The following is a 20,854-nucleotide window of genomic DNA, read 5'->3' as shown; positions in this document are numbered from 1 at the left end:
AGCAGCCAGCAATATCTGGACAAAATTTGGTATGATGCTAAGACTGGAAACTTGTTAACAATGTAAGATTTCCAAAGTTGAGCATTTGGCGAAACGTAGCAGAGGGTGTCATTTGACTACAGATCAAATGTCTCTAACTAGATTTTTTAATCTTATACAAATATTTGGTAGTAACGAAAAGAAGCGTGAAGTGAAACGGACAATACGTTGTGTACGGAGCAACCATTCATTGATAGGATCAGGGGAACCAAATACATTATATACAACACACTTTGACTTCTGCTCAAGTGTATATGAGTTCGGATTGACAGGTGACATCGTGCGCGCACCAATGTGTGCTGTTACATGGGTCACTGGCTTGTTCATTACGCAAGGAGAGTAACAGTTTCAATTGACGCACTAATTGAACCACGCAGTTTGCTACATTCAAATCATTTTATGTGTGATTCTACGCTATATTTGAATAACAAAATAACACACATATCCTCCTATATTTAAGGAGGCCAAGTCCACATGCAAGCTCACCCAAAAAAATATTAGTCATTTCTTTTCGCAAAAAGGAAGGTAGGATATCAGAGCTCATTGTTCCGTCGACAACTTGGTCATTAGGAACTGAGTACAAAATCGGATCAAGGAATGATGGGAAAGAAAATCGACCGTGCCTTACCAAAGTAACCATCGCAGCATTCGCCTTAGGCGGTTTTGGAAAATTACGTAGATCCTATGTCTGGATGGCCAGACGGGGATGTCAGCCGTCTTTTCCCAGAATACGAGCCCAGTGCGTTGACCACTGCGTCATCTCGCACGGTGTTCGATCGCATAGGAGTGCTGCAGACATCAGCGACTTTCCGTTTCTAACGTAAAATATGTGTGTATGCACCATTATGGAATGTGGGATCAACTGAGCTACCTAAGTTAAAATTATAGAATGGAGCTATCGTGTTGAAAAGTGTCCGTGACCAATTTGTGAATGAAGGTCACCGAATTTTTGGTTTATCAATGCAGTGTCAAACGTCGTGTCTATAGGGAACGGTGCACTACTGACAATTTAACACAGTGTAAGATCCGATAGGAACTACAGAAAAGTGTCACGCCTTGCCAAAGGCTACTAATCTGAAACTCGACAGGAATTCGTTGTCGGTGAATGCAGGTCCCATTTAATCAGCTTCCGAGCGAACGCTGAAGTGAACTGCAAGCTACTGTCAAAAAACAGACAACTGGGCAGTAGCTGACCAGAGGTGTGTAGTGTGACCAGATAAGTCGCCATTTGACATCTTTCCAAGAGATGCTTTGTGAGGCAACAGCACAATCAGCTATCCCCCTCATATCCAGTTCCATAGTGGTTTTAATCACATTCGAATCTGTGAGATTTTGATGGTTAAATTTTTCTGTGTGTTCTACCGAGTCTCTGTATAAAATAATCATAAACTGTAAAACCAACGTTTCGACCTATTACAACGGTGTTTTTCAGAGCAAGATTTTATTGGCTGTGTAACAGGCTAGTCATGACGAAAGGGGAGAGGGTAGGAAACAACTGTAAAACCAACGTTTCGACGTATTACAACGGTCTTCTTCAGGGCAACATTTTATTGGCTGTGGAACAGGCTAGTCATGACGAAAGGGGAGAGGGTAGGAAACAAGCTATTCCTGGGTTAGCCTGCTTGTCAGTGTTCGGTGACAGTCTCCTGTAGCCGTTCAGGCTGTCGCGCACCGCTGTGAGTGGCCGCATGGTTAGAGGCGCTATGTCACGGGTTGCGCAATCCCTCCCGTCGGAGATTCAAGTCCTCCCTCGGGCATGGGTGGGTGTAATGTGTTCTTCTTAGCATAAATTAGTTTAAATTAGTTTAGGGACTGATCACCTCAGCAGTTTGGTCCCTTAGGAATTCCCACACATTTGAACATTTAGGCTGTCACTTTCATGCCCGCTGAGGCTTCGCCGCAAGAGCTCGCGGATCGTAGGGTAGGGATAGCCGGCAGCCAGGACGCCGAAAGTTTGTAGCCGTCCTCTTTATTGATGTTGTGTGGCTGCATTTTTGTTCCACCATCGCAGATTTATTTTCTGTATAGTATTCATGTTCCGATGCTCTTGTACCATCTGGTCTCCCTGTCTTCCCTATGTAGACATCTCCGCACTCACACGTCGTTCGTATACTCCTGCTATGTTACGTTTGTTGACTGCATACTTGGTGGAACCTCTCGTGGTGTGAATCCTGTGGATGCTGCGGAAAATGGGGTTGAAACCTCGTCGGCGGAGGACTTTGCCTATCCGTCCTCTGACGCCCTTCACATATAGTAAGTGGAACCTCCTCATTCTTACCCTCCTCTCTTGTTTTATTTCGGTTGGCCTTGGTCGTCGTTCTTATAATGTTGACGTCACAATCATTGGCACGAAACATGTGGTGTAGTTCTCTCAATTCTTCTTTTATGTGATTAGTGTCACTTATCCCCTTCATAAAGACACTCAGCCTGTGCAGAACTGAATACTCCAGAGCTGGGAGACTGTGGCGTACTGACACCGATCGTCAGAGCCACCTTTTCTCCAGCAAAACCAGTGTTGTTCTGAAGAAGACAGTAATAATTTTAAGGTCGAAAGATTGGTTTTACAATTTATCATTAAAGTATGTTATACACGGTCGCGGTACAACACCAAGAAGAATTTTAATCATCATGACACCGGCCATGAAAGCGTACGCAGTTATGATATGCGGTTTTGTTTCCCAGTCAGCTTAAATTTCGTTTTCGATCAATAACTGAGTATGTACGGCGCTCAAAAGTTACTTCAGTAATTTCTTTTTATAACTTTTTCTTGCAGTACATGGCAGCTTTCTGGGCCTGCGTTTTGGTTCCCCCGGCTCTGTTGTACGGGACGAGATGGAAAGCGTTCATACAACCGACAGGATTCCAGCCGAACGTTGCCACCCAGATATGCGCCTGGGCATTGTGCAGCTGCTTTCAGACGCTGCGTGGGCGGCGCTAATAGGCCAAGGAGATTGTGTGGGGTCTGTGTTCTGTTTGGACAGTACCACACTGGCAGTCCAACCCTCCTAAGAGAAGCAAGAGCAAACAGTACTGAGGGGCTGAGATATGTAATTAATTTAGCTTCAGTCGCGGTGATCAAGTGAAAAGGCAGCAACTACTACTTGTTTTGGAATTCGTCCCACGACGAAGGAATACAGGTGGCAGGCTTTTCATGGCACGATAGTATCTTGGGTGAACTCGATCAGTTACGCAACGGAACATATGTTTTGTGTGTGTCTAAGTTTTCTTGGTGAGGAAGTTCCACACCGGCGCGTCGCTGGAGGGGTGGTTTTAGAGGCGTTGCTTGCCTTAGATGGGAGCGAATGTGATTGGCTCTTCCCTCATCGACACACGGGTGAGTAAAATTTAATTGCAAAGTTTCTGTATGGCAGTCGCGTCTCGTGTGTGCCAGCGATTGGCCGAGAGCTAAGCGAGGAGGCACTGTACCTAGAGAGTAGGAGACTAGAGGTGGTTACCATTTTGGAAGAGATCGAACACAGTGCTCGAATCTCAGTGCACCTTGGTGTGGAAACTGTCGCTACGGAGGCAGGGGGTGGGTGCCGGGCAGCCAGAGTAACGTCAGAGCAATGTGGACCAAAGAGTGCTCATCGGAAAGGGTACAAACGGATTTCAGATTTAATAGTCTTTGGCAACATTAAACCGGGCAGTGAAGCCTGGCCAAGTAGTGCTCACTTTTCCTCCTCTCGATTCTTAAACTGATGGAGCTGCACTCACTTAATCAAAAAAATTTGCGAGAGCTTTTGCTGTGATGTTTGAATCCACCGAACTAGTTCAGAACCGGCCTTCCCTCCACTTGTTACAAGTAACGTCAACCTTTAACTGCTTCTCTCCCTTGTTATGTTTATGTGAGATGTTAGAGTAACTCTTTGAGATGGGTTAAACCATTTGATAGCTTAAAATATAATGAATAAATGACGGGAATGGAACCACTCAGTTTCTGAACTTCGAATCACCTTCCAGCCAAGTAAATGTCCAATTATTTTATCTGAGCAACAAATTTTGGCGACATACACACATCAAAAAAGTTTTGCATCACCCCGGTTTCCAGGACTCCTAAAGGCAGTCGTTGACTGTGGATATTGTATCACAGACAGGGTCCTAAAACCGCCCAAAGATGTAAACAACCATGTGTGAGCAGCGACTATTACACGGAGACGGTCCGACAGCCGATCAGTTCCAGACATTCCACCAGAAAGGAGGTACACGGCTCGTGTTGTCTGTAGTTCAACCATGACTAGACGGTCAACACCGCGGTTCGATCGCATCCACGTTGTAACTTTGTGCCAGGAAGGGCTTCCAACAAGGGAAGTGTCCTGGCGTCTCTGAGTGAACCAAAACTATGATGTTTGGACATTGACGAGATAAAGAGAGACAGAAACTGTCGAAGACATACCTCGCTCAGGTCATCCAAGAGCTACTAATGCAGTGGATGACCCCTACCTAAGGATTATGGCTCGGAGGAACCCTGTCAGCAACGAAATCATGTTGAATAATGCTTTTCGTGCAGCCACAGAACATCGTGATACGACTCAAAATGTGAGCAGTAGGGTTCATGATGCGCAACTATACTCCCGACGTCCATGGCGAGGTCTATCTTTGCAACCATGACACAATGCAGCGCGTTATAGATGGGCCCAACAACATGCCGAATGGACCGCTCAGGATTGGCATCACGTTCTCTTCAACGAGTATTGCATATGCCTTCAACCAGACAATCATCAAAGACATATTTGGAGGCCACCGTGTCAGGCTGAACGCCTTAGACAAAGTGTCCGGCGAGTGTAGCAGGGTGGAGGTTCCCTGTTGATCTGAAGTGGCATTATGTGAGGCCGACGTATGCCGCCGGTGGTCGTGGAAGACGCTGTAACGGCTGTACAATACGTGAATGCCATCCTCCGACTGATAGTGCAACCGTCTAGGCACCATGTTGGTGAGGCATTCGTCTTGATGGAAGACATTTCGCTCCCCCATCATGTACATCTTGCTAATGACTCCTTTCAGGATCATGACATCGCTCGATTAGAGTGGCCGGCATGTTCCGCAGACATGAACCATAACGAACATGCCGGGGATAGATTGAAAATGGCTGTTTACGGACGAAGTGACCCACGAACCACTCCGAGGGATCTACGCCAAATCGCCGTTGAGGATTGGGTAAATTTGGACCAACAGTGCCCTGATGAATACAGGCCTGCATCAGTGCAGGAGGAGGTGCTACTCGGTATCAGAGGTACAGTAGTGTACAGCAGTCTGGACCACCACCTTTGAAGGTCTCGCTGTGTGGTGGTACAACATGCAATGTGGGTTGTCATGAGCAATGAAAAGGATGGAAATGGTGTTTATGTTGATCCCCAGTCCAATTCTCTGTACAGGTTCCGGAACTCTTGGAGCCGAGGTGATGCAAAACTTTTTGTCCAGTCAAATTAGGTGCCAGCATTCAGTGACGTGTCCATAGATTTTTTTCACAGCAATCCCTTCGATCGTCATAGCTGACAAGTGATGATCCAAGGGATCCTCGGATACCAGTCATTGAATTCTGGCCACTATTTTGATTGGAACAGAGGTTGAAATCTTCCTAAGCGTCTGCTAATGGCGTAATATATCTCCAAAAGTGATTGCTGAGATAAAATAAAAACTGGAAATTGAAATGACTGAAAGGTGTTTTGATTTGACACTGTATTTTTAATAAACAGTTTGCGCTCAGCTACGTAATGTCCTTATTATAAGGCTAAGTGACCCAGTTTAGTAACAGTATATATACACTCTAAGACAAAAGAACGACGCACCATGAAGGTGTATCCGAAAAGAGCCGGGAAAAATTTTAGCTTGTCGCTAAGTGCAAGGGACCTAGTAATCAATGAGTAGCTTCAGCTGGATATTGAAGTCCTGAATAAAATTGTGGACGCTCTTCCTCCCCTTGTTGATCTCTTTATCAACGCTATGGACGCTAACGCACAGTATTAGGGTAGTGTCTCTAGGGAAAAAAGAAAACCCCGCGATCAGGTCCAGAAAACGGTAAGATGATCGACCGACAACCGTATCACATTCATTCATGCGTCATCGGACGCGGTATGGAAGGGCATTTGGTTAGCGCACTGCACTCTCGGCCGACATTCCGACATTGGAGCCGTTGCTCAGTCAGGTAGCTCCTCAATTTGTATCACTAGGCAGAGTGGCACGCCTGTCCAGTTCTCCCACAAGGAAAAGTCCCTGACAGTACCGGAAGTAAAAACTGGGCCCCTGGTGTGAGGGTCTGTCACATTGACCACTCGGCTACGGAGGTAGGCGATGTCTCCAACGAGTGACAGATTTTCCGTTCATTGAAACGTGTTAGTTCCACACTCGGCTGAAAGCATGGCAGTCTGTCTGCCACGAGTGAAGCTGACTGAAATGTTTTATGTGAGTCGTGTGTATCTATGCTGATAACGAAACAATTAAACTGTAAAAGCGTCGTGTCTTTCGATGTGTCTGGAGACTCCAATGCTACCTCTGTTTTCACACTTGAGCGTAGCTTGGGGCAACGTACATGCTCTATTTAATCAAAGTCATGCAGGAACAAAAGGATGTTGTGATCTCAAGTTTCATGCAGCCCCATTGTGTTTGAACGTGCTCATTAAATTACTCCACACATTTTGGTGCGAATTTCACACGTAACTTGAGCGTGCCTTGAGTTTACGGAAAAACAAGACGTCTTAATATAAAGTTTTATCTTAAATTGTCTGCTCCGCTCTATAATTCAGAAGTTTACCTCTGTGAGACGCTCATTACGACGTAGTACAATAAAGAAACAAGAGATGGCGCTGTCAGTTTCGTACTACGCGTTAGGAACCAATACAGGGCATTGTTAGGTTTTTTAACTGAGCGACAGATGTATTTTCGGAAATTTATGTCAGTGACAGAATTTAAACGCAGCAAAACTGTGTAACGGAACGAGGATTAAAGTTACTTCTCTCCGACGTAACACGATAAAAGCGGAAATTTTAACGGAAAGTGGCGCACGCGAGCGAGTTTTTATACCCGGAATCCCGTTCATTCCTAACAATTTACCATTTCGCTTTAAACACCAAAATGCCATGTTATCTCATGTTACACCATGACAATAAACAAAGCACCAGACCAGATACTGCCTGTTGCTGGTGTGGACCTTAGTTGCATTCCGCACAGCCAACTCTACATGTCTCTCTCCTATGCTAGTGAAGCAAACAAGTTATTCTTTCATCTCACCAATGATATTACGTCAAACTTTGTATACAAATAAGGTTGATAAGTCGAAAGTAAATTTCACCCGTTTGTAGTTTCTGGCGCAGCTATAAATAAATGCCTTGGCAATGCCAAACTTCACGGCTAGTATTGTAGTGCGAATCGGGAGTACAAGCAAAATTCCTTTAATCAGTATACGAGGGCTATTTAATAAGTAAAGCAACAATCTAGTTTTCTGAAAGCAGGTTGGTTTTTTTTTTTAGGATTCAAATATAAAATAACTTACCATACTCTTTTGGCTACGTAATCCTATTTTTCAACATAATCTCCGTGCAATGTGACGGCCTTTCACCGCCTAACTGGAGGGACTTGTATGCCCGCATGGTACCTCTCTACTGGACTACATTGGAGCCATAGTCTTGCTGCATCAATAATCAGCCCATCATCCGGATACTACTTCCCGCGTAGTGAATTCTTCAATGGGAGGAACAGATGGAAGTCGGAACTTTTTCTTCGGAGGCGAGGTGATGTGGCACCTCTCCATGGACTGCCGTTTTGTTTCCAGTTCGAAGTGATGAACCATATTTCATCGCCTGTGACGATGTTCGACAAAAAATTGTTACCATCAGTCTCGTAATGCGCTAACAATTTTCCACAGACCGTTCTTCATTATTATTAACATACTTGTGTAAGGTGGTGAGAAACCCCTCGGGCCCAACCACTTTAGAGTGCCTCAACTGATGGACGCCTGTGTCACCACCACCAAGAGAAAAGTCCACTTGTGCAGCGAGGTGTTTGGTTGTGGTCCGTTGATCACTTCGAATGAGAGTGTCCGCACATTCCAATACTGCAGGAGTCCCTGCTGTATGCGGACACCCTGTAGGCCAGAGATCAGACAGGTCTGTGCGACCTTGTTGCGATGATCACAGACGCCTTGCCCAGCGAATCACCGAGCTTTCGTTCACTGTCTGGTCTCCGTAGACATTCTGCAAGTGCCTATGAATATCTGCGATGCTGTGACTTTCCGCCAAATGAATCTCATTTACAACTCTCTGCTAGGAACGCAGCTCCGTCCCAGGCACCATTGTGAAGGTGACGTACAGCGCCAACACCTATCGGAACTTCACGAAACAATAGGGACTGAAGTGTGCATATTCCACGATGTCCCTCAACCAACTCCACATTTTTCAACGCCCCTCGTAATGTGCTACTTGGCGATTCTCTCCCTCCCTCTCTCTCTCTCTCTCTCTCTCTCTCTCTCCCACCCTCCCTCCCTCCCTCCCTCCCGCCCTCCCACCCTCCCTCCCTCAGTCTCACTATCTTTCTTCCCTTGTCCTCACGAGCCGCCTCCCCTCCACCACCACCAACACGCATCCATTTCCATGAAACTATCATACATGCATACAAAAATAATCATACCCAGGAAACTGCCGTAAAGGAATTTAGCTTCCTGTGCTCCCGGTCCAGTGTTTACCAGATTTGAGCTTGGATTAAAACGAGTACGTAAATCACTTCCCCCACGTAATCACTGAGGAGCACGCGGCGCAGGTCAGGGATGACGGGCGTCCCTCCTGCTCTCCCCAACCCTCGGCGCTCCCCGCCCTGCCGCATCTCTCCCCCATTGCAGCCGCTGCTTCCGCCCCCGCAGGCCGCCGATCCCAACCGCATTATCTGCCCCCGGAGGCCGCACTCTGCACACTTAATTGAAAATAAATATTGACCGCCTGTCGCCTGCTGGCCTCCCCTGGCACAGACGAGCTCTTTGCACGGCCCTCGCCCCTCGCCACCGTGCTTACCTCAGACCGCTCCCAACGACCCCCATGCCCCCTCCACCCCCCTCCCCCCCTTCCCAAGCCGCGTTTGCCGTTAGCTGAGCACTGACATCTGACGTCCCTACCATTGCGTTCAGCTTTCACTGACGGGAGACCTGAACATTCGCTTGTTACTTGCTGAGACCCCGTTAAATTGTTGTAAGGTACATATCCGTCTGTAAGCATCCTGGCAAATATTCACGATAAATATTAACAACATAGAAGGTTGGATACTACAGTCTGATTTAAAGTAGTTGTCACTTGACATTTGCGCTGCGAAGTTGGGGCGTTGTCACGTCGAGCACTGGCTGGAGGCAGCCGCCTCAGCGCATCGCTACCCCCGGCGATAGAAGATCGTTTTAAAGCCTGTATCTTCTACTAAAAGTAAGTAAATGATTTCAAACCCACATATGATGTATATCTCTACAATGTCTCTCAATTTGTCAAATATCTAATCTGAATTTTAATTAGGACAAGAGTTACGTTAATTTGTTTGAAACCATTCAAATTCTCGATTTCGCAAACAGCTTCTAACTTATCACGTCATTACTGAAAAACTATTGGTGTCACAGCAAAATATTTTTTTTCCATTCATTACCAAAATAATGCACTCGGCAAAGAATCCTTAAAACTCTTCATAGTGCATTACATTTCCTGTATATAAGTTTCTGAAAACAGCGTTTTTAAGCAACCCTATCAGTACTGAACTCGAAACAAGTATGACGTGTAAAATCATCATCTCCTATAAATATTATGTAAATATTTTGACATTTACGTACAGTATCGGTCTCAGTGGTATCTATAAGCATATCAAATATACACTCCTGGAAATTGAAATAAGAACACCGTGAATTCATTGTCCCAGGAAGGGGAAACTTTATTGACACATTCCTGGGGTCAGATACATCACATGATCACACTGACAGAACCACAGGCACATAGACACAGGCAACAGAGCATGCACAATGTCCGCACTAGTACAGTGTATATCCACATTTCGCAGCAATGCAGGCTGCTATTCTCCCATGGAGACGATCGTAGAGATGCTGGATGTAGTCCTGTGGAACGGCTTGCCATGCCATTTCCACCTGGCGCCTCAGTTGGACCAGCTTTCGTGCTGGACGTGCAGACCGCGTGAGACGACGCTTCATCCAGTCCCAAACATGCTCAATGGGGGACAGATCCGGAGATCTTACTGGCCAGGGTAGTTGACTTACACCTTCTAGAGCACGTTGGGTGGCACGGGATACATGCGGACGTGCATTGTCCTGTTGGAACAGCAAGTTCCCTTGCCGGTCTAGGAATGGTAGAACGATGGGTTCGATGACGGTTTGGATGTACCGTGCACTATTCAGTGTCCCCTCGACGATCACCAGTGGTGTACGGCCAGTGTAGGAGATCGCTCCCCACACCATGATGCCGGGTGTTGGCCCTGTGTGCCTCGGTCGTATGCAGTCCTGATTGTGGCGCTCACCTGCACGGCGCCAAACACGCATACGACCATCATTGGCACCAAGGCAGAAGCGACTCTCATCGCTGAAGACGACACGTCTCCATTCGTCCCTCCATTCACGCCTGTCGCGACACCACTGGAGGCGGGCTGCACGATGTTGGGGCGTGAGCGGAAGACGGCCTAACGGTGTGCGGGACCGTAGCCCAGCTTCATAGAGACGGTTGCGAATGGTCCTCGCCGATACCCCAGGAGCAACAGTGTCCCTAATTTGCTGGGAAGTGGCGGTGCGGTCCCCTACGGCACTGCGTAGGATCCTACGGTCTTGGCGTGCATCCGTGCGTCGCTGCGGTCCGGTCCCAGGTCGACGGGCACGTGCACCTTCCGCCAACCACTGGCGACAACATCGATGTACTGTGGAGACCTCACGCCCCACGTGTTGAGCAATTCGGCGGTGCGTCCACCTGGCCTCCCGCATGCCCACTATACGCCCTCGCTCAAAGTCCGTCAACTGCACATACGGTTCACATCCACGCTGTCGCGGCATGCTACCAGTGTTAAAGACTGCGATGGAGCTCCGTATGCCACGGCAAACTGGCTGACACTGACGGCGGCAGTGCACAAATGCTGCGCAGCTAGCGCCATTCGACGGCCAACACCGCGGTTCCTGGTGTGTCCGCTGTGCCGTGCGTGTGATCATTGCTTGTACAGCCCTCTCGCAGTGTCCGGAGCAAGTATGGTGGGTCTGACACACCGGTGTCAATGTGTTCTTTTTTCCATTTCCAGGAGTGTATTTTCTTAATTTTAATTACGGCCGTTGCTACGTAACTATTAAAGTGTGAGAAATTTTCGCGTCCGGAAAAGTTTTCATCTTTAGATTGCAAATCTCGAAAACTATTACACAAATTGAATAACATCTTGGTGTATATACAAAATGAAATAGAATTAAAATTCAGTCTAACTTACCGTAAGGAGTTGACGAGAGCTGGCCAAACAGTATTTCTTAGTCATTACAAGAATAAGAATTAATCGAAATAAATTCACAAACACAATATTTAATGGTAGTAAGTACACTACACACTAATCAGACAACGCGAAAACACCGCTTAATTTAGAGTCAGAATCAGTGGAACTATCCGTGCCGCTGCTCGTATTGACAGATATAATCAAGTCTTCGACACTTTGTTTTAAGATACCTTCATTGTTCCGTGCGTCCTGTAGCACTCTTTTCACGTGATGCACCACCTTCTGCCAGTCTTCCGATGTCACAATTTCAACTGCCTCTTCCAAAAGGCGTTCCACTTCTGTTAATGTGAATTTCTTGTTTTCTGCAGCAATATGCCATTTAACCTGAGCCCAAGTCAACTCTATTGCGCTGAAATGGCAATGGTAAGGAGGCAATCAGAGCACTTTATGCCCGTATTTTTTTGCTACTTCATCCACAATGTAAATCGGGTTCTTTGGCTTGTCTTGCGATACAAGTTCTAATAAGTCTGCCATTATGAAATTACTGTCGAACTGTACCTTTTGCCGGCCGCTAGTGGCCATGCGGTTCTAGGCGCTTCAGTCTGGAACCGCATGACCGCTACGGTCGCAGGTTCGAATCCTGTCTCGGGCATGGATGTGTGTGATGTCCTTAGGTTAGTTAGGTGTAAGTAGTTCTAAGTTTTAGGGGACTGATGGCCTCAGATGTTAAGTCCCATAGTGCTCAGTGCCATTTGAACCATTTTTGAACTGTACCTTTTGTTTCTGTAACCAGCTAACAATGTCGTTTTTCCTCGTTGCCTTTGTGGGTGCTTTATCTTAAATTACTGAGTGTTAAGGAGCGTTATCCATACCAATGATAGAGCTTTTTGTTAAGTTCTGGAGCACACAATCTTCAAACCATTTCACAAAAGTATTGTGGTTCATCTCTTCGTGGTAGTCGGAGGTCTTATTTGAACTGAGTAGCAGCAGACAATTTGGATTGAAACCATTTGAATTTCCAGCATGTACTACAATCCATCCTTTTTTTAAACTGTGTACTGCATTCACCCACGTTTCATCAAGCTAAACTATGTCATCAAAATTTGTCCCCACTAATTCTCTAAGAAAGTGGCATCGCCAGGTTGCAATATCTTGGCGTTCCATTAGTAAATTTCTGCCAGAGATGGATCTATAGTGGAATCTTAACATTTTCACGACTCGTAACAAAGACGATTTACTACCCTGAAACAGGTCAGCCGCTGTGAGTGTAGCATGTAGTTTTTTGAGTGTTGGATACTCCATCCTCGAATAAAATGCATATATTTGACGACGAATGGCATCTTCCTGAAAAGAGTCAAGTTTTGCGACCCACTTCTCTAGTTGCCCCTTTTTCCCAGCTCTCTCACTTGAGCCTTCTTTCGTGAATTCCTCAATGCAGGTTCTTATTACTGATCGTTCGCTAACTTGCAGAGCAGCTCCACCACCTTATGCAAAGGAACGAGAGGTCCCCCTGTATTCCTCTCTCACTCAAAATACTCCCTTAAGGAACACACGTATTCACGCGCCTGACGGCGTATAACGACGCCTTGTCCGCCACTTTTTGGAGGTTCCCGAGGAGTGTGCAGCCTCAGCCTCCCTCTCTTGCGACTGCTTTCATCAGACATCGGAAACACGCGAAACTACAAGTTACTCAAATCTCTCACCCGCACGTCTACAACGGCTCGCTGAGGACTGGCTGGCACAATGCCTTAGTCAGCTCAGCAGAGCGAAATGGCAACGCAGTGGCAGCCGACAGCGCCGGCTGCCATTGGGATATTGGTTCAAAATGGTTCAAATGGCTCTGAGCACTATGGGACTCAGCGTCTGAGGTCATTAGTCCCCTAGAACTTAGAACTAGTTAAACCTAACTAACCTAAGGACATCACACACATCCATGCCCGAGGCAGGATTCGAACCAGCGACTGTAGCGGTCACGCGGTTCCAGACTGCAGCGCCTAGAACCGCACGGCCACTTCGGCCGGCGGTTTATTGGTTTCAAATGGCTTTGAGCACTATGGGACTCAACATCTTAGGTCATAAGTCCCCTAGAACTTAGAACTACTTAAACCTAACTAACCTAAGGACATCACACACATCCATGCCCGAGGCAGGATTCGAACCTGCGACCGTAGCAGTCCCGCGGTTCCGGACTGCAGCGCCAGAACCGCACGGCCACCGCGGCTGGCGCCTGTTAAGTAACAACTAGTTTAAATAATAGTATAAGCCTCAGCCATGTCACATCTCAAGTTTTGAACGCGGTTCCTCCATCTATATCAACGTACAAAATAACAATTTTGTCTTCAGTCCTGTAACAGTAGAGCACCAAAGGGGGAAAAATGTTGCAGTGCTACTAAACTGTCGTAAACTTTACTGCTACAAATTTTACTCAAAGGAAGTCGTAAGTTACACGTTCAGATAGTTAAATGGAAATATTAATCTCCAGTGGTATGTTAAGTACAAAATTAATGGGAAATTTCTTGTTCTAAACCCTATAACGAGAATTTTACTGCTCAAAATTGTATTGAGAATGAAATCATAATTTGTTATGCACTAACTACAAATTGTTATAATTATTATAGCTCCAAGAATATTTCACACACGCAGTGAGTAGAGATTCTTCTGCTTTAGCCACTGTTAATACAATCTAAGCAAGACCTACGTAGATGTTCTGCACAATCTGCGTTTGAGCAGTGGCTACAAAACATCGGCGTCATTCTTCGTTTGCTCAAAGGACGAAATGAGTTACTTTTCTGTCTTGCGGTTATTGTAAATTCCGCTGCTACAACTCGGGTGGAATTTTTCAAACTAATCACCCTGTATTTTATGTTAGTGTAAAAATCAAACTCAGCACCATCCACATTGTGTCAGTATCAGTAGAAAAAGACGAGGTTAGCACTATCACTCTTCTAACGGTGACTGCTTGATAGTTCACCTAAGTAGCCTCAGACAAATTATAAGCAACATGCCGACTATTAGTAAACAGGCACACCATTAGTAGATATATTAAATTTAGGACAACGAACCAGTGTCAGCAAACCACTGGATTAAGGCACTAAATCAGTCAGCCATTGTTGAAAGCAATGTTTGCCACAAAGTTACTGAAAAGCATATGCTGCTCATATGATATTCGAAGAAACCACAGAGAGGGACGAAGTGCAATCATAGATTTTACGAGGGTTTATTAATCTGGGATTAAAGAGACACAGGCTACCGTTATCCCAGAACGAACATCGTAGGAGTGATTAAGAGCAAAAACTAAGTTTTGTGTATTCGTAACCATCAGATCCACATTGTAAAGGTAGCGATTTGCTTCTGGTTAATGACTTGGATGTTTCGAGAATGGTGCCTCAATCAGCTTTCGAGTGTTGTACAGCTGTAGCATTCCTTCTTTAATTCTGCTCAATGTGTGGAATCAAATGGTCGTCATACTATCAATTTCGGTCCATAACGACCACCTTCTTATCTTGCATGTATGTGTTACTGTAAAAATAAGTATTACATCCAAGACGGGCAAAACGACGATAATGCTACCATTGAACACTTTGTCTCATTAACACTGTTGCGCCAAACCAGGTAAGGCTGCGATCAATGGGAGTGTGTAGACAGTGTGACATACGGTTGTTTATATCTGTTCTGGAAGTGTGCACGGATGACCGAGATGATTAAGGCGACCGCTCGGCATAATTGGGAAACCCTGTTAGAGTCCTGGTGCGGCACAAATTGTCGTGTGTCGTCACCAGTTACGTTTTCCATGTCTAAAGCAGCTAACATCAATAAGTTCACAACTGCGACAAAATTTCGAAATATTTGTTGCTGTTACAACTACACATCCATAAGAACTAAACAGGCACAGGTACATTTGTTTACACGGGCTCACGTAGTATTAATCGACCACAATACTGTCTCACTTGTGAATGAGGTTGCTTCAATCGGTTTATCGTGAGGGTCTTTTTCGTGATATTACCATAGTATACCTATGCACAAGTGTCCTGAAAGCATTCGCAGTGTTATTTGTTTTCCTGAATCATCACAGTTTTGCTTACTGCGACGCCATCGCAAGTTTCCGGTAATGGCCATGGATGGCCAAATGCCATGATATCATGGTCGAACAGTAATAGCGCGTGTGATGTCAGCTCTCCTCACCAGGGCAGTGTTCTTGCCCATGGGACACTCTTGTTGGACGCTTGTTGGAGCAGTCCGGACTAGATCATCGTAAGAAGTTAAGTAAAGTGTGAGACAGATCGTTAAGATAACACCAAAAGTCAATAGCGTAGATAAAAATATCTATAGGTGTAAAGAAAAAACGTAATATAAATATAAAATAAGTAATGACATTAATACAAAACCGGGTAGTGTAGAATGTTGTTGCCATCTCCTATTAGGTTAGCACAGTACTGAATGTTGTCCGACGTGTTTGACCCGGTAGAAGAGGGACAACTGGAAAGCAGTTTGTTAACGTGCTGGTAGGAACAACGATAGCTCTACGTATGTAATAGTCCCTGAAGATCTAGTTTCTATCCTTTACGACCCCTACGCAAAAGCTATGTTATGCACAGAATTACCCTCTGATGCAATATCGATTCCAAAAGCTGTCTTGTTCTGTGCATACATATGTTTCCTAAAATGGGAGTCAAAACTACAGCTCTTCTTGCACAAACAAAACTGGTCGTAATCTGTTACGTGCCTGATTCAGTGAATTTATCCGGTCTAGAGAGTATAAGGCGTCGCAGGCACAATTGAAGTGGCTGTTATTTGGAACCATAACTTGACATTCGTTTTACAGAAACATTATTCAGCTTTCTGTGATACATACCACAGTTGCAAACTTGCAAACCTAGTACTAGACTATCTTATGTTATTATATTAGAAGACGGAGTGCTCTTAGCTGTGGGTGGATATTTTTGTCTGTGAAGTTTTTGTTGATATTGCTGACCTCACTTTCTCTGTATCCATTAGCTAGTGCAATCTGTTGTTTCAACACAAGGGCGCCAAAGCTTTCTTTCTTTTTATCATTTATGGCGAAGGGGAAGTTCGGTGAACCCACTGGTATTAAAACAGTCCCCTGATAAATAAATAAAACTTTCAAAAAGGTTTATGTATTTAAACTAAGGCAGGCGCTTACAAACTTCTATAACACTTACAAACATTATGTTGAGTCAATAATAAATTGCCATATTGCAATTAAAGAAAGATATGTTGATATATCATACTAATTATTCTGAGTCCTCAGTTTGAAGGCAGGAGACACACTTCACAGCTATTTCTGAATGCATGCTACATACATTGTTATGACATTGTCCACAAAGCTCTCTTGCTTCAATTGGACTGTTGTACTTATGCTTCTTTGTTTCATTCCTTTTACATGAAAATGGCACCAATCTTTCCTTGCATAAGGCTGAATCTGCATGTCTTGTCACTTCTTTACTTTTATTTTGGAGAATACTTTCCACTAACTGAACAATTTTGTTACATAACCCACTTACACTAGTACTTCTTTTTACAGCCTACAGTTTCACTAGTTCAAACCCAGCTTGAACAGTTTCCTTTTGTTTTCTCATTCCATCTTCGATGTTGCTGGATGAATGTGGTAGTTGTACTTACAGCGCAGATACCGACAAGAGACTAAAATACTATTAGAGGCCATCTTTTTGTTCCTCTTCTGCAGTTGTATGTACGAGCGATGTGATCAATGGTATTAATGCGATTTGATCAATGGTATCAATTTCACTTTTAACGGAATTATATTAATGTAGGTTTTAATCTTTTTCCTCCTTCAGTGCCTTTATCTTGACTCATTGTTTATGACATCCGCAAGGTTTTACTTGCCACTGTGACAAACGGCCTACCTCCTTTTGTGTCTGTGAACAAGACCTCTCGATCTGATGTATTATGTATGAAACATGCTTCCTGTATGACTGGCGAGTTCCTACTGTAGTAACCATGTAGTCTTGGTATAACTCTTCCGCCAAATCCAGCAATGTGTGTGTAGACTGTAGCCACTACATTTTTCACTGGCACCGCCAGATGTTTGACAACAAGTGCTGAACCTTTTTTGTACTTGGTAAATTCTGTGCTTTCCCAGCATAGGTATCCATATTCGTGACGTATGTCTTTTGCATCTGGCACCTTGCGTTTAAGGATGCCATACTCGTCCAGTTTCTCCTTCATAATATGTCCTCTACACAAGCTGAGCATCTCATCAATGGTGTGGTGCCTCCAGATGTATACAAGTAGTGGAAACCTATCGTTCACTTCACTGCAGATTTCACTGACTGCTGTGGACTTGTCCGGTTCCTTTCATTCCTGGGAGGTAGATGGTTTGGTCATCAACCCTAATGGCTCTGAGTATAAGTCCCCTGAAAAGATCTCTTGCCATAACACCTTCGTTAACAGACCGATCCATTGGGATTGACCAGAGGTCGTGTCCTGAGAGAATTGTCCATATTACTATTCAGTATTCCTATAAAGGCATACAGTTCTTTCTAATTAGTAGAAGTATCATTCAGCGTACTTATCTGTTCATTTGTATGTTTTACTTTAATATTCATGATGTCAGGTATAGAAAGTAACATCAAGGTTTCTCTAGGAGAATGGCAAAACCTGGATGGAGTCACTCCTGCCTGCTCACTTACTGTATTTGGAAGAGACCTCCAAGGCAATTTGGGCTGTGTCACTACTTACCTTCTTCCACATATATCCATAGTCACATACTGGTGATGACTATCTGAAGCTACATTATATTCGTTGCCTTAATTGTCTCTAACGTCCATATCACTTTCCTGATATGAATCGTTCTGAGTAACACCATCTTCACTTCCATTCCCTAAGTTGGAATCTTCATCTAGAATATCATTCAGAGTTCTTTCTAATGATGATTCAAGAATTGTTTAAAACACTTCTGAGTCTGGGTGTGAACAGCAGGGAAATGAACAAACTCATTGGAAGTATATGAGTTATTTAACAGCTGAATGTCATCAGTTGTCACTTCCTACGAAAATAAACTGAGTTTTGAGAACATCAAGGATTCCAACCAAACAGGAAACTGAATTAAATGGATGTAGAGGTGGTAAATAAAAAATCTTACATAGAAAATCTCTCTGCAGCTAAGAAATGTAAGGGGGATTTTCTGAACACATATTCAGGATTTGTTTTTTTTCTTTTGAACGTAGAGTTTTCTGTAAAATTTATTGGCATTTTCGTTTCAGACAGTACTCAATAACTAAAAGGGAAAATGTGTTACTCTGTTTACTTGAGCAGAGATTAAGGAACACTGAACGAACACTTCCCCCTCCCTTAGGTGGACTTCGGTTGAGAGATGTCAATCTCTTTTTAGTTTCATATTTCGCTAAACTGAAACATAGAAGGCAATGCATCATGGAGTACAGTTTCTTGTAGCACTGTGGATGGAAAGCGCCTAATAACACCATTAGTCGATGTTGGTTCCAAAAAACACCCAAGTATAAACACATGTTTCTTATCATTTCTAGTGGTGACCAAAACTAATATAAGAATTGAATTCAAGTTCTAGGATGAAATTAATTACTGAGAGTCGGTAATTTCAGCAGAAATTACCTGCTATCATGGAAATTTCATCTCTTATTCACTTTTTTCATAAAATCATATATTCTGTTATAAAGTACACAGAAAATTGAGAGGAATAACTATTTTTTTCTTATTATGTTCACTTATTATGAAAATTTTGTTGTCTATAAATAAGTGAATGTAAGAAAATAAATAAAAACGGTTTTATATGTATATTCCTTAGATAAAATATTTGTAATTCTTTCTTCTTGAGCAGCCATAAGATTGATATGATCTTTTCATTTTTTTTATGTTTGCTCGACTACAAGACTACTGCACTTACATGTCGGTTTTTTCAGAATCCTTTTTCTTTTCACATTCTGTACATACACTACAATAACCATTTGTATGATATTTATCTTTATAAAATTCATTAATACGATATTTAGTTAGACAGCCACCACACTTAAGCTGTTTGGTATTGTCCACTTGAAGGTTATAAAAGTTAGTAGGAAAAATAAAATTTTAAAAGAATTTTCATAGTGTATTCAAAATCATGAGATTGTTTATCACTATTTCTAAGTTTGTTCATTTCTTCATATCTCAATTTAATATCGTCTTCATCAAATGATTGAGGATCCTAATTACTAATTATTTTTTAAATATCTATTAGGTAAAATTGTTTTTAATTCATTACTGAGTTCCAAACATATTTTTCTATGTTTCTGGTAGGTAAATATTCACAACCAGTAATATTATAAAAAGCTTATACTTGTAATTAACTAATCTTTTTAAACAAAATTGGTAATGTTGAACTCTTTTAGAAATAGTTCCATCTAGATTGAAGATTTTATTAGTTTCCATACAATGGATGATTTCTATATAGTAATATATCTATTTTATTTTCCAACACATGTCTTCTATCATAATGAGGACTCAATGCTTTCATGTTTACTTGAACTGTGTAGATTTCATGTCAATCCCTTTGAATCATATTAATTGTTCTGCATTGTTCTCTAGTGTTAGAAAACAATATTTATAGTTTTCTAATCTTATCGTAACTTTAAGAACACATTTATTATCATCTGTAGATGATGCTTTGTAAGCATACATGATGTTACCTCTAACACCATAAATTTCTTCCGTTATTTCTCTATTACATTCTTCTTTCTTTTTTCCTATGTGTGTCTTGTTGACTTGTGGAATATTGTAAATATTATCTATCAAATAGTCACATATCGAAGTCACCAGGCACCAATTTCATGTCTTCAATGAAATCTTCAGTTTCTGTATTGCAGATATAACTGTCAGTAGGTTGGTAAACCAACTCAGTATTTTCTCCATGTTTTGGCATCACTTTTCTATATTAAAAATCGTACATCACCTCTTTAGATAAATCAATTATACTCATGCCAACGTAGATGAGTTAATTCAATGTGATTTTATTTTTATTCATAAGATAGGAACCAGATTTGCATTAAATAAAGTTCCTCCTTTAAAGTTTGTTTTGCTACAGGTTCATCACAATTTTTCTGCACCTGACACTAATTTTACATTCACTCCATTTCTGATATTTTTTATTGTCTTATCAAATACTGAATTATTCATTGACTTAGAGAAATCTTCCACATAATCGCTCTTCAATTTGATCCTCATTTCTGTGTAGTAGGATATATATATATATATATATATATATATATATATATATATATATATATATATATATATATATATTCAACCTATCTGACTGCTTAAATTTTCAAACACTGTGTATTTCCATTAATTTCATTCCTAGACACTGATACTGTTTAAGATTTCTGTAATGAAG

The sequence above is a fragment of the Schistocerca americana genome, chromosome 2, assembly GCF_021461395.2.
Source record: "Schistocerca americana isolate TAMUIC-IGC-003095 chromosome 2, iqSchAmer2.1, whole genome shotgun sequence".
Taxonomy (NCBI): domain Eukaryota; kingdom Metazoa; phylum Arthropoda; class Insecta; order Orthoptera; family Acrididae; genus Schistocerca; species Schistocerca americana.
The sequence above is the reverse complement of the archived record's forward strand: the minus strand, read 5'-3'. Positions refer to the sequence as shown.